The sequence below is a fragment of the Parasteatoda tepidariorum genome, chromosome 10, assembly GCF_982258835.1.
Source record: "Parasteatoda tepidariorum strain Cologne lab strain chromosome 10, Ptep-v5.0, whole genome shotgun sequence".
Lineage (NCBI taxonomy): Eukaryota > Metazoa > Arthropoda > Arachnida > Araneae > Theridiidae > Parasteatoda > Parasteatoda tepidariorum.
In genome coordinates this window covers 59,215,956-59,232,298 of record NC_141764.1, presented here as the reverse complement: position 1 = coordinate 59,232,298, position 16,343 = coordinate 59,215,956, and the positions used below count along the sequence as shown (strand labels likewise).

At 27.5% G+C, this 16,343-nt stretch overlaps 1 protein-coding gene and 1 long non-coding RNA gene across 6 annotated transcripts in view; one reads left to right on the top strand and one right to left on the bottom strand.

Moving 5' to 3' along the window:
- LOC107455131 (tRNA-uridine aminocarboxypropyltransferase 1) overlaps positions 1-16,343 on the bottom strand; it is a 77,155-nt gene that overhangs the window by 42,754 nt on the left and 18,058 nt on the right. The gene's annotated exons all lie outside the window — the stretch shown is intronic.
- On the top strand, positions 7,477-14,788 carry LOC147802957 (uncharacterized). The gene is made up of 2 exons (XR_015429923.1): positions 7,477-10,841; positions 14,640-14,788. It is a non-coding gene; the product is annotated as an uncharacterized LOC147802957 (long non-coding RNA).

Below are 16,343 nucleotides of genomic sequence, written 5' to 3'. Positions count from 1 at the left end.
AGATTTATTTAACATTTACGTGAAGTATGTAGCAAGATAATTTATGACAAAAGTTTTTAAAAAGTGAAATAAATTGATGAAATTCATTCAAAAACAATTAATTTCCTTTCTCCAGTATTCCTTTGACTATATAAATGAGAATACTATATGAAAGGATATAGAACAAAATTAATTTATATGCTTTATAACTTTATTCTTCATTAACGTATATTTGTACATTATACAGATCCATAGTTCAAACTCGATTGGTACTAATCTACTACGAACGAGATTTAGCAAATGTATAATTTCTTGCTTTCCACAAATCAATCGAGAAAAAATTAACTCGGCAGTATGTAAATTTTAAGAGTTAAAAAAGTAAAAGCTGTCTTAACAGAAACTTAATCTATTTTTTTCTGGAATTTACATTTTTATTTTTAACAAAATTACTACCTAAAATTCATTTCAATATTTAAAAAAAAATCGCGCACACACATGATAAAAAAATATGAATGATTATATACGCAAAACTTTTAAATCTTTAGTAAATTCATAAAATGTTATACTGAAAAACGTTACCAAAAAAAATTTTCCCTTGCAAGAGGGAGATTTTTTTGGTCAAAATTCTATTGTTTACACTACAGAATATAATTTTTAAGACCCAAAAGAGGAGGGAAAAAAATAAACGAAAACACTAAACTGGAAGTTTTAGTGAGTAGCAAGTAAAAAAAAAATTTTAAAAAATCGTGGGAAAAATAAATATGTCAGCGCCTTATATTAAGATAGGCATGGAGTTTAGAAGGTGAAGAGAGAGACAGTACAAAACTTTTTGCAGCTATTTGCTAATATGTTAAAAAAAAAAAAGACAAACTTTGGAAAATGAGTGTTACTTACAACGTAGAAAACACCTCGCTAAGAATATACTATGCCATTTCAAACTTGGAAAAGTAAAAAATAAACGAATGGACCGAGAAAAAAAACGAACAAAAAATAAATATTTTCTTCACAATACTTTACCGTTTATGTTGATGTATCGTAAATCTCATTTTAAAAGAAAGTTGGATGATATATTTCTCAAACGATACTTAAAAAATGTTTTGACACTATGCCTATTTCAATTTTTTTCTTCTGAATACGTTATTTATAGAGAAAAATAAAAACCATTTCGTCAGAAGGAGGGAAAAAAAATGAGAGAGAGAGAGAGAAAAATGTTAAAAAAATTTTTAAAAAAAACTTCAGTCTACAAATTTTGAACAAATAACTAAGATTTTTTTTTAAAAATTATTTTTAAACTCTTAAAACAAGATTAAAAATTTCTTTTCAATAAGAGAAAATAATTAAGTACAATTATAGTTATTTTAGCTTACGCAAAAGTGAAGCATTCCCGCAGCAGCCGTTGGTAAGCCAGGCCATGGAGGATAAGGATCCACAATTTCGTGGTTAAAGCCATGATTGTGGCAATGTGGTCAGCACTCCGCACAGCTCGATTTTACTTCCCAAACAAGTTGGTACTTATTGATCTGAAGCTGGGTGGGCTTCAAGCTGTCACTGGGGGATCGAACTCCAGCTCTTCACGATGATAGCCCAGTGGCTTAACCACTGAGACATTGCGACTCTAACTATTACGTGGTGCGGTAAAATTGTGGCAGCTCATTAAAAAAATTTATTAATCGAAATAATCTACAAGAAATGGCATTAAATAAGTAAAAACATTATTAGAATTTAGAAAAACTTATTCTACAGAGATTTCTTATAGTACAAGATTTAATTTTAAAAAATAGGCTATATTTTGTCAATTATGATTAAAATGGATGGAAAACGGCGGTCTTATTTAGTTGTAATGAAATGTGGGCACTTACAGGAGCTTTGAAGTAACTTTTACTTCGTGTGATAAATAGGATCCTATTAGTACCCCATTCTTAACTTTTAAAGTTCAGCAGAATCTAAAGAAAAAATATGCCCGTATCAAAAAAAGTGTATGCTTGTCGTACCTTGGACCAGTCTCTGTATTGTAAGTTCGACCGGTCAAGGTTTGTGTAACAGGTCCAGTTAGCAAAAATATATATTTCTGTATACTTAGAGCACTCGCAATGTGAAAATAATTTCATGCTCTAGTTTGTAGAAAAGCTATAAATTGTTCAAATATTCCAGTAAAATATTCTTTGAAATAACGTTTATATTTAAACACACTTGACCTAATGCATGTTGCAAAAATATCCAAATTTAATAAATTACAAGTGTAAAAAATATTAATTCAAAATGAGTGTTACGAAAAACGTAACATGCCGTGGTCCAAAGTACAACATAAAGTGATCCAAACTCAGGTACAATGCCACGTTGTACATTAGACCAATTTTTATTACATCAAAAAAAAATTCTATGAAGTTTATATGCTAAAATTGACCCACAAATCACATCAATAAACAAACGAATAATGCATTGCTTTTTCTCGACATAATATCTAAGTTATTTATGAATAATTATTTTCAGCATAAAAAAATAAAAAGATAAAATTGGTCCAAGGTATAACACTCTTCCCTACTTTAATTCTAAAGCAATCTTTACTTTAATTCGACAGCAATCTTTACTTTAATTCTAAAGCAATCATTACTTTAAATCTAAAGAAATCTTTATATCAATTGCAAAGCATATATATTACATTAATTATAAAGCAATCATCAAACAGCAAGCCTCTTCAAAAATGTAATCAAATTTTTACATGAAAATTTCAAACACAAACTATATGGCACTATTGTTATTTAGTATTATGTAACTATATCAAAATAAAACAGGAGTATTTTCAGTTAAGGTCAAATTTTCTGAATTCGCCTTCTTTAAAATTAATGGAAGTTTAAAGATAACTCAAAATAAAAAAGTTTTATATTTTCATCTTACAGAAATCAATATGCTGTTACGAAGTAAATTACGAAGCACATAGAGTGTTTCAAGTCATAAGTATAAGGAATTTTTATTCTAATCTGAGTTACGACAGCTTAAAATGGCAGATCATGTAAGCTATAAAAGATCTACCCATGCAGCATGAAAGGGCAAATAAACGTTAAAAATCCGTTCGTCCGTTATAAGGTTTTGGGCTTACGTTAAAATTACGTTAATTTCACGTGATGATTTTCACCATTTCTTCATTCGTTAAAACGTATACGATAAAATTACGTTAATTTCACGTGATGATTTTCACCATTTCTTCATTCGTTAAAACGCATACGTTAAAATTACGTTAATTTCACGTAATGATTTTCACCATTTCTTCATTCGTTAAAACGTATACGTTAAAATTACGTCAATTTAACGTTATCAATTTTCCCTTTAAATAATTCGTTAAAAATACGTACTTAAAATACGTTATTTTAACGTGTACATTTTATCCATTTTTTGACCGTTTTTTAAAAACGTGTTATTAACGAAAAATTGACGTTTTGTTGCATAGTTATATTTACGTAAATTGTTGTGGATTATAAACGTAAATTTAGTGGTAAAAATGTTTCAAGCAAAAATGATGAACCTGTGAGAGCCCAAGAAAGATAATCTTTTACGTCTCACTTGAATTCGAATAAACTGAACATTGCAGATTTTCATTACAATTCATATTTAATTTTTAATACTTATAATTATTTTTGTTTTATTAAACTGGTTATAAATATTTGCTTGTTGATAATATTGAGTCGGCTCATTATCAGTAACTGACAAGGGAACTATGAGTTTTAATTCTTATATAACTAAACTATGATGAAAATTAAGAAATTTTCCAAAATACTGAATAAAGTAAAAATTTTCCACTACTTGACATGCAACGAACATAACGTAAAAACACATTATACTTAAATTTAAATTATCTCTGTCCAGAACAAGAGTCGTGGTGTAGTGGTTACAGCGTTCGCCTCAAGGGTACGGCGTCCTAGGTTCGAGCCTACTCTAGAGTGGGATGTTAATATGCGAATACTAATAATTATTATTATTCAAAGATCTTAATTTAAAAAATTTATTTTTTGTTATTATGTAAAAATGTATTCACTATTTTTTTATATTGCAATTATCGCTCGCCATACGAGTTTATAAAAAATAATTTATAATATACAATATTCTAATTATTATTTTCTACTTCAATCAACATGAAATAGAAACGATTATTTTTGGTTAATTTTGTTAACATTTATTTATTAATTTCTTACTTTGCAATAATCGCTTCCCGTATATAAGTTTTTTCAAAATAATTGCTAAGAAATGTGTCTACTTTTAAATTCCATGTTCTTACTGCATGAAAGAGACATTTACTTTATTTTAAAATACTGATTTAATTTTTTTTTCCTTCCAAAAATTCATAAATTGTAAAAATAGAATTAAAGTATTTTGAAAAATTTATCAATCTTGATTCTTTAATGTATATAATATTTATTAATGAAAAAAAAATACATATCAAATAACAGGTAAAAAGATAATTCTCATAATTAGTTTTCGTAATAAAATTTAGTGTGGGAAGTTTTAAAATATTGGTTGTTATTAAAAGACGTTTTTACACACAACAACGTTTTTACAAATTTATTAAATTTTGCTTTGAATCTTGAATTTTATAATCTGGAAATTGCTTAATTATAAAATCTTAATTGCAATAAGTAAATTATTTATGAAAATCATATATAGTAAAAAATAATATAAATTTATAAAATATAAAAAATAATATAAAATAGCATAAAATATAAATAATAATTGTAAGTTTTGTTGTAATGTCTGAAAAATAATTTTTTTTATAAGAGCAAGTAATGATAATTCTTTATTTCTTTGCAAAATATTATTTATGAGTGAGTTTTTGTGTATGTGAAATTGAAGTACTTTTAAAAATAGTTAGAGCGTTAGTTCGGTTTATTTTTCCGAGCTGTCAGTTTTAGGCTTTCTTGCATTGAATAGTCTGTTTTTTTTTTTCTTTTTTTTTTTATTATATTGGGCAATAATGTTACATAACAGGGAATTTTAGTAAAATTTACCTAGGGACACAATGCTTGGAAGGTTTTAAATAGTTAATGAAGTTAAATAAATTGTTTTTAATTGTTTAGATCATATAAATAAAAAAGAAAAGGAATTAAGTAAGGAAAAGAGAAAGTTCCTCAAAAATTGAAGTTAAGACCTAAATTTTGCAATGCTAATACATAGATCCTAAAAAAAAAAAAAAAAAAAAAAAAAAAAAAAAAAAAAAACCACCTTTAAGAAGAAAAAAAAGGTCCCGCAGTGGACTGATCGTTAAGACACGGTTCCCAACAGATCACCAAAGTCAAACATCACTGGCTGCGGTCAGTGTGCGGGTGCCACTTGGATCAGTCTGCGTAGGGACCGAGGGTGTGCGGTATTGGTCCTCGTTAAACTGTGCTACCGTAAAGTGCTCGACTTCGCGCGCTACCGAAGCGGGGGTGCCATCCCCTCCGCAGAGGATCAAAATTGTGATGGCATGTCTTCGGATCATCCTCCGGGATGTTTCCCAGACCGTCGCCAATAGCCCATTGTGCAGCTCTAGTGCGACGTAAATTAACAACAACAGCAAGAAAAAAAAGAAGAGAGAAATTAAATATTTGTTTTTTTCATATTTTGACATCAGTGCGACAAATTTTTTCTTTGTTTTTTGACCAAGATTTTTTCATTTAAGCTTAGTTCCCGGTTATTAGGGGTTTTAAGGGCCATTCTAGTCCTTGACGGGGGCGGTGCTCGATCCTCGACACCACCGAGTACATGCGATATATGTGCTATTAAAATCTGTGGAATAGAGAGGCCTGTGGTCGATCGCATTACTGTGCCAAATGTACAGGGATCTGGAGAAAATTTCCTACCCCTTCAGATTTAAGTCTAAATGGATGATAAGCCTAATGTACAGCTCTAGTGCGACGTAACTAAAACTCCTACCTTCATTAATTCGTTGACACATTATCTGTTTACACTGTGTTATCTGGGAATAAAATTTCAACAAAATCTTTTTAATGTATACATACATTGCTTTTAAAATGAAGACAAATATCAGCAAGCGAAAAAACAGATTCATAAGAATTTACTTTTTTTTTTTTTATCTAAAGCACTGAAGAGGGAAACGGAACGTTTAACGAAAATGGATCCTTCCAGCTGAAATTAAATATAAAATTTTTAATATATTATATGAAAATAACTTGATCCACTAGAAATGTTAACAACTTGACACCCTTTTTTACCCTTATTGTTATAATCAAGTTTTCAAATGCATGATATTACCTCTTTTTTTTTCTTTTCTCCAAATGAAATCGTGATTTAAAAGGTGCTTTTTATTTAAATGTGTATTTTTTTATGTAATAAATATTTTATGAATTTTTTCAAACTATTATTTTTAACACGGTCATCACCAACAACTAAAAATGATACCTAAATCGTGAGACCATGCCTTTATGCATGCCAATTAATGTATGTAAAATCTTCACCTACGCAGACGAGAAAAACAAAAAATAAGCACGAAATTTGAGAAATAACATGTAATCATGATATAATAATTAAAATTAACCAGAGATAAATAAATGTACATGTTGATCCCATATTATGTTAATCGATAAAACTTTTACATTGGTGGATGTAGTTAGATTAAATCTTTTTGATTTGATCGAAGACCTAACGTAGAATGTATTCTACAATATCTTTCTTACTCTCATTTCGGATTAAATGGAAATCCTACAATTTATGGTTCATTGATCAGCCTATATGATGCACAAAAAAATCAATGTATATTGTTAGTTTTACAGTTTTAAAATATAACATAATTAATGTCTCATTTAGTTAAATTACTATAGTACGATCCTCTAATTCCTAACGATTGGATATGAACTTCCTGGTTAGAGGAAGCAAAAAAGTGTAAAGTTTTAAAATAAATAATCACGTATTTTAAATAATCTTGTATGTCTTACGAATCAGTGATCTTAATTTATAATATTTATTCATGTTTATCTTTTAATAATAAATTATTGTTATAATAATTTTACATTTCCAGAGCATAAAACAGCAATTTTTATGAATTCATGAAAATTATAAAAAGCATTAAAATCGAGTTTTTTTTTATGTACAAGCTATTCAAATAATATTATACTAGTAAAAATAAAATACTATTATATCTCTGTAATGAAAATAACATTACATAACAATATAATTCCATTTTTCTTTAAGTCATCAGGTAAAATAGTAATAATTTTTTAAAAAAAAGCTTGGCAGTTTTATTTAACTTTTTTAAAAATATTATATGAAAGTTATTCTACAATGTAGCATTTTATTCCAGGTTTAATTAGAATAATAATAAGAAAAATAAGAAGAAAAATCAAAAATAGAGAAAAAATTGATTAACAATATAGATTCAAAAGTACTCTCCACATTGCTTTCAGTTATTTGAGTTTTTGTTTTACAAGTGGATTAAACGATACTAAGTTTCAACTTTTCACTCCTTTTCCGTGGGAGCAAGTTCTACACAAGGATTGCTACCCCTACACTAGCTACCCCTACATTTATTTACATTGTTGCACGCGTGTGTTTACAAACGCCGAATTCAATGGTAAGTTCTTTTATTCCTTACTTTAATTATTACTATTTTAGAATGTTAATTCATTATAATGCTTCACTGTCAAAAAAAGTAAATAATTATTGTAGTTAATTCTGCTTGAAATAAACACAAATATTCTAAGCCTATCATTTGCGAAGTTTAACAAACTATGGCAAAACGTAACGATTTTGGAAAAAAGCAAGAGAATTTGTTGAATCTCATTTACTGTGCTTAATGTAAAGAGACGAAATACAGACCCGTTATATACGATTGTTATGCAGTTAAGATATTTTTAATAAAATCATGAATTTTTGGAAAGTTTTCTGATGGTACCTAAGCTTAATCAAGGAATATTAATCTGAAATACTGAGTTAAACTAGTTGCGATCTTATGTAAAAAAAAATTCTATTTTAAAGCTTTAATTATCAAAATTATTAAATTAATGCTGCATTATTTTATTCACCTGACAAATTTTGTTGCTATAATAAATAACAATTAACAAAAAGTAACAATGATAAGCATTATTCTGAAGATAATACTTAAATGTCATTAATCATGGTTGACTTTACACACCAAAATATGAGTAGAGGGGATATTTTCTTTCTGTGATTTGCTGCGCCTACTATTGTGGATTTCAAACTTGCATACATTTATAAAAGAAAACTTGTAGAGGTTTGCCAGGGGGTAGTGGCTACAAGATATACCCTGTTGAGTTTCTTCCCATGTTTTGTTTTCAGTGTGATGATAGCCACTGGAAGTTACCAAGACCTGTTGATTATTCTGCCACAGGTGATGATAAACTAATTTTCCGGAGTGGAAAAGAATTTTAGCTAGATTTATAATGTAAATTTTTCTGTTTCACTAATTTTAGGGGATATTTCCATATATTAACCTGTCACACTAACTACAATAGCCAAGCTACCAAATAGATATAAACTTGAAATTTTTTTTGAAAAATACATGAATGTTTGCCAAATGGTTACGAGTTATATCTTTCGAGTTGGTCCCTTTCTGTGATTTTTTAACTTTCTTTCAGTTTCTCCGATACCAGAAGTTGCCAAGACGTGCTGATTATTCTGCCATTGTTCCTTTTATAGAGATCTCCCCTCATTTTATGAATCAAATAAAAGGGGATGTTTCCCTATTTGAACTAGATTGTGCCAACTAAAAATGTTGAAACAAAAAAATTGTACTTTGCAAAAATTTTTAAAAGAAGTATGTAGAAGTTTTCCTGAGGGTTGCTTCAACTTATATTCTCTGAGTTACTCCCATTCTGAGATATTTTCTTAATTTTTCGTGGACCGCTGGAAGTTTATAAATATTTATCCATAGGTAACAACATAGAAATACTCATTAAACTTTTAATTCCCTATTAGGGTTACTTCTGTATTGTGAGCAGTTATGCCAACTGCTATCGTCCAGGCACCAAATAGATTTCTAACTGCTAACTTTTTAAAAGAATATGTAAAGGTGTGCGAAAGGTAGCTACGAGTTATACTCTTCAAGTTGATCTCCGTTCGTTAATTTTTTTTAGTTCCTCCTGGTTGCTGCGTGGAAGTTGCTTAGAAGATATAGTGATTATTCACCGGCAGATCATGATACGGGCATTTTTCTTACTGTTTTGCCTACTCAGCACGAGATGGCATTTTTATTAGCAAATGAGACGAGACAAGTGTTATACGTGAAACAGTCCTATCATATTGTTATTAATTTGAGCTGTCTTATCTACTTACCTACTATTGTCTTATAAAGTATAAAAACTATTAGTTGTTGCATTTTTAAAAAAGTTGAGTAGTGGCATTTTCTTTTAACTTTACCTTTTTAAAGAACCAAGGGTTAAACACGCTTGATTGGTGTAAATTTTACAAGAGTCTATAGCAGATGGTTCTTCAACCAAAATGTCGTGGAAGTATCATCTTAACAAGCTATTGCAAGAGAAAATCTCACATGGACAAAATAGTTTTTTGACTATTTATTTTGCAACATGATATCTTTAAAAAGAAAAAGAAAACACCCAGTTGAACATTTACTGGAAATTTTTCTTCTTATTTTTGAAACAGTTTTTGAAATTTATCAGCTAAAACGATATGGAAAATAATTGCAGTAATTTTCAATATTAAATTATCTTTAGAATTATTCTTATTCAAGCTTTTATTTAAATTTACATTGCTGTTTAAAACTTTTTTAATTCTTTTATAGTCACTGTATTCTAAAAATATGCCTAGGCAGAGGTCTGTCAAGGCCAAATTTACTACCGTTTAGCAGTACCTTCACAAATTCAACTTTAGAAAAAACATTAGTTTCACAAAATACTTTTTCTTATAATTTTATTTTTGTATTCCTTAAGAAACGATAAATCCATATTTTTGTGTTGATTTTTTAATGTAGTTTTTAATTTTTCACAAATTATGTCTAAATTTTCATAAAATAGGTACCTATCAGAAAAACCTAGACAGACCCTTGCTAGGTGAAAAAGTTCTATTGAAATTTTTATTGCTAAATTTTTCTTTTAAACAATTTTTGTCTTGGTTTTTACCTAGCTTTTTACATTTCTAAAAAACTTTGTTTTTATTAACTGTATGACACAGTAATTAAGAATGTTTCTATTGTCTTTATTCTTATCTGGAAAATATGATAATTGGAAAGACTGAGATGTAAAGCTTTAAAATTTCATTTTGAGAATTAAAATAGATTTTTCTGTTTTACATTTGTATATAATCTTTTGTTTTTTTTTAGCATTTTTAAGATAACACAGCATTTTAATAACATATTTCTAATAGATTATATTTTAGTTAATGTTGCTTTATGGATACTGCTTTACAAAAAATATTATTCTTAGCATGGAAGTTTTGTTGTAACAATTATGATAATTTTTTTTTCTCTTTCTATTTTACTTCATAACTTTATTAAGTATTTCTGGTTTAGTTTTTTGTTTTCCCTTTCGCCCATTCCACTAATATAGATAAGCATGGAGTAATTTCCAATAATAAATAAACTTATTTATTCGTAAAAAATATTTATTAATGAATTTTTTTTTAAAAAAATATTGCTATAAAAATATATTCTGCATTTCACCATTTTTTGTAGCTAACATTCTACCAAACCATTACTCCTTACTTCTCTAGTTCTGAATAATAAATGTGCCCGTATAAGCAAAACAAAATATGTTTGAATTATTTCTATGTTTTTGAACGTATTAACTGAATGAATTTTCTTTTTCATAATCTATTGATGTACTTCTGAGGAAGATCTTTGAAAAGGATCTAGCTTTGAGAATGAACCTCCATCAAGTCTCATTTGAAGGTACCTGAATTAAGTATGTCTAAAGAAATAACTGTATTTGAATTGTTTCCTTTTTTCTTGTGCTTAAAAATGGGTAAAAAAAATTCGTGAAATTATAAACATGATCAAATCAATTGTTAAAAATTATTTCAGATTACTTTTGCTGATATTAAAAAAAGTAATTAAACATTGTTTACATAGGCTGCCCATGCTTCAATAACAACAAATAAAAGTACTCAAAAATTTGTCTCTTAAAATGAATTATCATATATTGTAAATATATTTTCCATGTACTGTAGAATCCTAATTATTTCATGCACAATCATCAGCCTTTGCACTATTCAACTAATTTATAATAGAAGTTTCTGGTGTAAGTTTCATCGTTAGTATCAAGTAGAATGGTAAACTGTTACTGTTTTTACCACCACTATTTTTGCTGTTCCAATGTTTTATTTCACTGACACTTAAAAAAAAAAAATGTGTTTTATCTGCATTAAATTAGTCTTTTTATTCATAGTCCTCCATAAGTTCAAACAAATTCTGAATCTTCTATTTTGCTTTTGAGAATTCTTCAGCGATTATGCAGATTGATGAATCCCTCAAAGGCTAAGGCTACTCAAACCAAACATTTGGCAAACATTAAAATGAATTATAAAATGAATAAACAACATCAATTAGAAATTCTCAGGGAATTAAGATTTATGCATATTGCTCAGTATTTCAAATCTCCGTGGCAGAATCGCAGCGAAACGCCGACATTGTTGCAAAATTTTACAGATTTTTCTCTTGAAAAGAAGAAAATATTACTTTTCTTTTTTACAGAAATATTTGAATCATGCATTTAGATAATCAGTTTTTGACACGCTCAATTTTCACCGATAGTATCATAAATCGACGTAATGTTTTGATAGTATTTTCGGCAGTTATTGATATTGATTTTCATTTGGTTCTTAACCATCTTGATATATTTAAACAATATGGAAAACTCGAATCGAGCATTTGAGTATCTATTTTTTAAGGCTATCTATTTTTTTTTTTTTTTAAATTCTATTGAATTTTTAGAAGTTATAGATGTTGATTTCTCCTTAAATTTTAAATCAGATATTTTTTATACGATATTATTTATTACAACCTAATTTCAAAGTGTAACACGCTTTTGAGGAGTCCAATTTACGTAATTACATCATATATTTTTTTTTGGGGGGGGGGGCAATTGCTACTACGGGTTTCATGATATTTAATATTTTTTTATTGTGATGATTATTTACAAAATGTGAAGAAGCTAATAAAGTGTGTGTCTTCCTACCAACAAAATGTGAGAATATCACCCATAATATTAAAAAAAAATTATTTCGTGTTAAATTAAGAAAATCTTTATTATTATTTTTTGTTAACACAGCATATTTGCCATTTTAAATTAGCAACATATATGTTTGTTTATATTAAAAGTATTTTGCAATTAGATCTTAGTGCTGGAGAGTTTAGTCGTAGATAGCTCAAAAATATTCTGCCACAAGATTTCAAATTATCCTTGTTTTAATTAAAATAAGCCAATTGTATATATGTTTATATATATATATATATATTTTTTTTTTGTGTACATCTGCAGTTTTCTACAATTCCGCATATTAGAAATTGAACTTTCAATATTGTTAACTTTAATCAATGATTTTATATCTATGACTATACATATGATATTTTCTATTTATATGATATATCTGTCTATGATATTATCACTTTATTTTTATAAAGTTTTTTTTTTTTCAATAACTTCTGCACTATATTATTATGCTTACATTAAATGAAAAAAATTTTGATTTCATACTGTTTGAAAACATCTTTTATTTAAATATCTTATTTTTCCAAGTGAATGATTTTGTGTTTATTATTTGGTGTTGAAGTATTAATGATTAAAATGCTTTGAAACACGATTCATTGTGTATATCAAGGTTGCAAAAAATGCTTACTTTTCTCTAAAAGAGTTAGACTGACTAGTTTTCATTAATTTATTATATTTTCTTGCATTTTACTGTATACATTTAGCATACTTATGTTCCAACTTTTTATTTTAACAAAAACTATTAAGTAAAATTTACGTTAAATGTCTAATATTGCAGAAAACTTGTAAGTTAAGTAGTTCATGCAATGGAAATTATCACTACTACAAACTATATGAATTACAGTTTGACAAAAAAATATATATTTGTTTTCACATCTTTAAGGAAGTTAAAAAAAATTTTGATATATCTGCTCTATACTTGTTCAAAAAAATTTTTTTTTTATTTTTTTGCAAGGGTGTGGAAAGTTGGTAATTTTGTTTTGCTCATATATATATATATGCAGCATTAAAAAAGATAATTTCTAATTAGTTCCAAGCATAAAATTATTATTTTTTGAAACAATTTTAAGTTTAAGGCTGTTCCTCCGAATTGTTTTTATTGTCCAAAATTGCTATACTGCATTACTCCAAACATTCTGTCATGTTGCTACAATTAACTAACACCATTGTGTTCCTTTCATTTAATCACATTTTTCGAAGAAATATTTATTAAAATATTTCTCCAAAAACTGTGTTTTGTGTGTGAAGTTTTTTTTTTGAAATTTTTTTATCCAGTCCTTTTTAAGTGGTTTAAACAAATAAAGTTTTTACTGCCCCCAAGCAACCTGATTGTAACACACTAGGGTCAAGGAACACAGAACCTATTTTTCCCACCCTTCCTATTTTCCCCACCATTACTAAGAATTCCGTTGTGGAAATGAATTTCTATATCACCAAACAGCTTTCTAATGTATTTTGGAGTAAAGTGTTACGTTTTAGCAGCGATTTTACAGAAATTAAAGAATTTTCAAAATAACCATTTTTTGTTTAAAAAAGCTTTAACAGAGGCAATTGTAAAATGTAATTCTTCACTTGAACTAAATAATATATAGTTTAACAAATTACTGAATTTGTTAAAATTACTCCTTTTGTATATTAAAGATACTGTTAGTGTTAAAAGGCATAGTATTTTTACTGTTTTAATAAATGAGAAATTAAAAATTACGTAACTGAAACTAATCGAATTGTGTTTCTGAACTACAAAGTTCTTGCAAAATATTCTGAAGAGGAATGAAAATTGCAGCCAAGGAGCAATAAAAAAATGAAAAGAATGAGAGTGGAAAATAAAATTCTGATGATAAGTAAATAAACAGAAAGTATAGGGCAGCTTTTTGGAGTACTTTACCTGACAATGGGCACATGTCGTGGCAAGTACAGCGGTTATGAGAAAAAGTAATTTCAAATGGGGGTGTTTTGTGAATAGTTTTGTCTTGATTTTAGGTCAGCGTGGGTAAACCAATTGACACCTTTATTCCTTCATTGTTCCCCTATTAGAAATGTGCTCTTACTTGTTACCAAAGCAGCCAACAGCACCAGACTAAAACTCTGGAGGAGTTCTCCTCAAAGCCACACAAAAAATAATTTTATGTTTTGTTTATAACTTACTGCTGGCTTCAATGTAAGATTTAGTTAGGATAAAAAAAAATTATGAAATATTCTAATTCAGATTTGTGCTGTATATGTATGTAATTTTGTTGTGTAATATGTGACTAAAATTTGTAAAATAAATTTTCTTATATCTAAGTATTTGGATGTACTCAATCGATATATACTTAGTAGAAATTCCATGAAAATAATAAACAGTTTTAATATTTTTTTAAAATTTTTTATTTAACTGTATTTTATCTCGTCAGTATTGCTTCGTTTTAGAAATCTACTGTTGGTTGTAACAATTTATTATTATTGTCCGGTATATTTTTTTTTCATATGCTAAAATATTTATTTGTTTTCCAGGAACATTGCAGTGAGGAGGTGATAGTAACAGCGGGATGGAAGAAGTTATGAATGTTTCAGATCTGTGGCGATGTGTTATAATTGTAAATCTATATATTGTAAATATATTGTATGATAGTTGTAAAATAAATAAAACTTAATAAATCTTATTTGATTTAATGTTTTTTTCTGTATTTAGAATTATTTAGTTAACTGCTCTTCTGGATTAAAAATTGTAATTTTACGCACATAAGACTTAGAAAAATTGTAATTCTGGTAAGTAAACAAATCAAATGGTAAATTTGGTTAATATTTTTTTTTTTACTTCGTGTGTGTGTTAAAGTAAATTTTAGTCAAATTTTTCAAGCTAAAAATTAAAATATATGCAATTAAAAAAAATATAATGAACCCAAAAGCATTCTAGAAGAGTAGATAATTTCCAGCAAGCAATTTGGAAACATGGACTTCAGGAAAGCAGTAGATTTCTTAATTATTAATTTAAACTAAAAAAAAAAAATTTTTTTTTTCCATAGGGGTTTGGAAAATCATGTAAGTATTGAGTAATTTTTTCTTCTACCAATTCTTTATATTACAAACTTTTAGGAATGAAAAATGTAAAAAATTCCTGAGGGACATGAAACTTCATAAATAAACTAGTATGCTGCTGTGAAGAGGTAGAAAGATTTGCATTCCATATTCGTTGAGTTATAATTTGAATTGTGAAAATTTACAGAAAGTGTGAGATTAAAAACAAAAGCTTTTTCTAGGATTCTAAAAAAAAGCATGAATATCGGCTATTTTCCGTTATTTTAGTTTTAGCTCGAAAAGAATTAAAAGTTTTTTTTAAATAAAAAGTAAATGCTATATTTTTTAGTGTAATTAGTGCAGCGTAAACATTAAAATACGGAATGGTTTCTTTCCTTCTTAGTTAAAAAAAAAACTTAAAATATGCTATTGTTAACAATTCGGTTAAAATTACGATAAATTGAAATTAATTTAGTTAAATCTACGCGAAAAATTTATTAATTCACCTAGCTCAAAATAAGCGTTAAAAATATTGATATATAAGCGTTAATAATACGTAAATAAAGCTCAAAATAAGCGTTAATAATACGTAAATAATATGGATAAAATACGTTTGTATTTTGGTTAAAATAACGTAAAATGTACGTTATTTTAATAAAAAAAAGCGTTAAAAACACGTCAATATTCATGGTGAAAATAACGAATTTATTTTACCAAAAATATACGTAAATAGTTTGGTGAAAAAAACGTAAAGAATACGTTAAAAATTGGTTACGAAATTCACCTTAGTCAAAATAACGGCAAAAATCCGTCATTTTTACGTTAAAAACAGCCCAAATATAAACGCTTTTTTACCTAATTCGAGACTACCACTCGAAACGTAAATAAAACGTTTTAAATAAACGTTTTTTTGCTCTAAACCTTGTGGCATTTTAACGTTATTTTCACGTAATTAATACTTATCTCTGCTGCATGGGTAATAATGAAATTTATAGAACATAATTTAAATTCTTTCACCAGTAGGAAATACTTCAGCATTTTATTTAACTTTTAAGAGATTCGAAGTAAAAAAAAAAGTATATCGGCGTGAATATGCGAGTGGCGATGCCACACTAAATAAATAATGAAAAATATAACACCCTTAAATATCTGAAAATTTTATAAACTACGTAGTTATTTTCTTCGAGTACTAGGATAAGC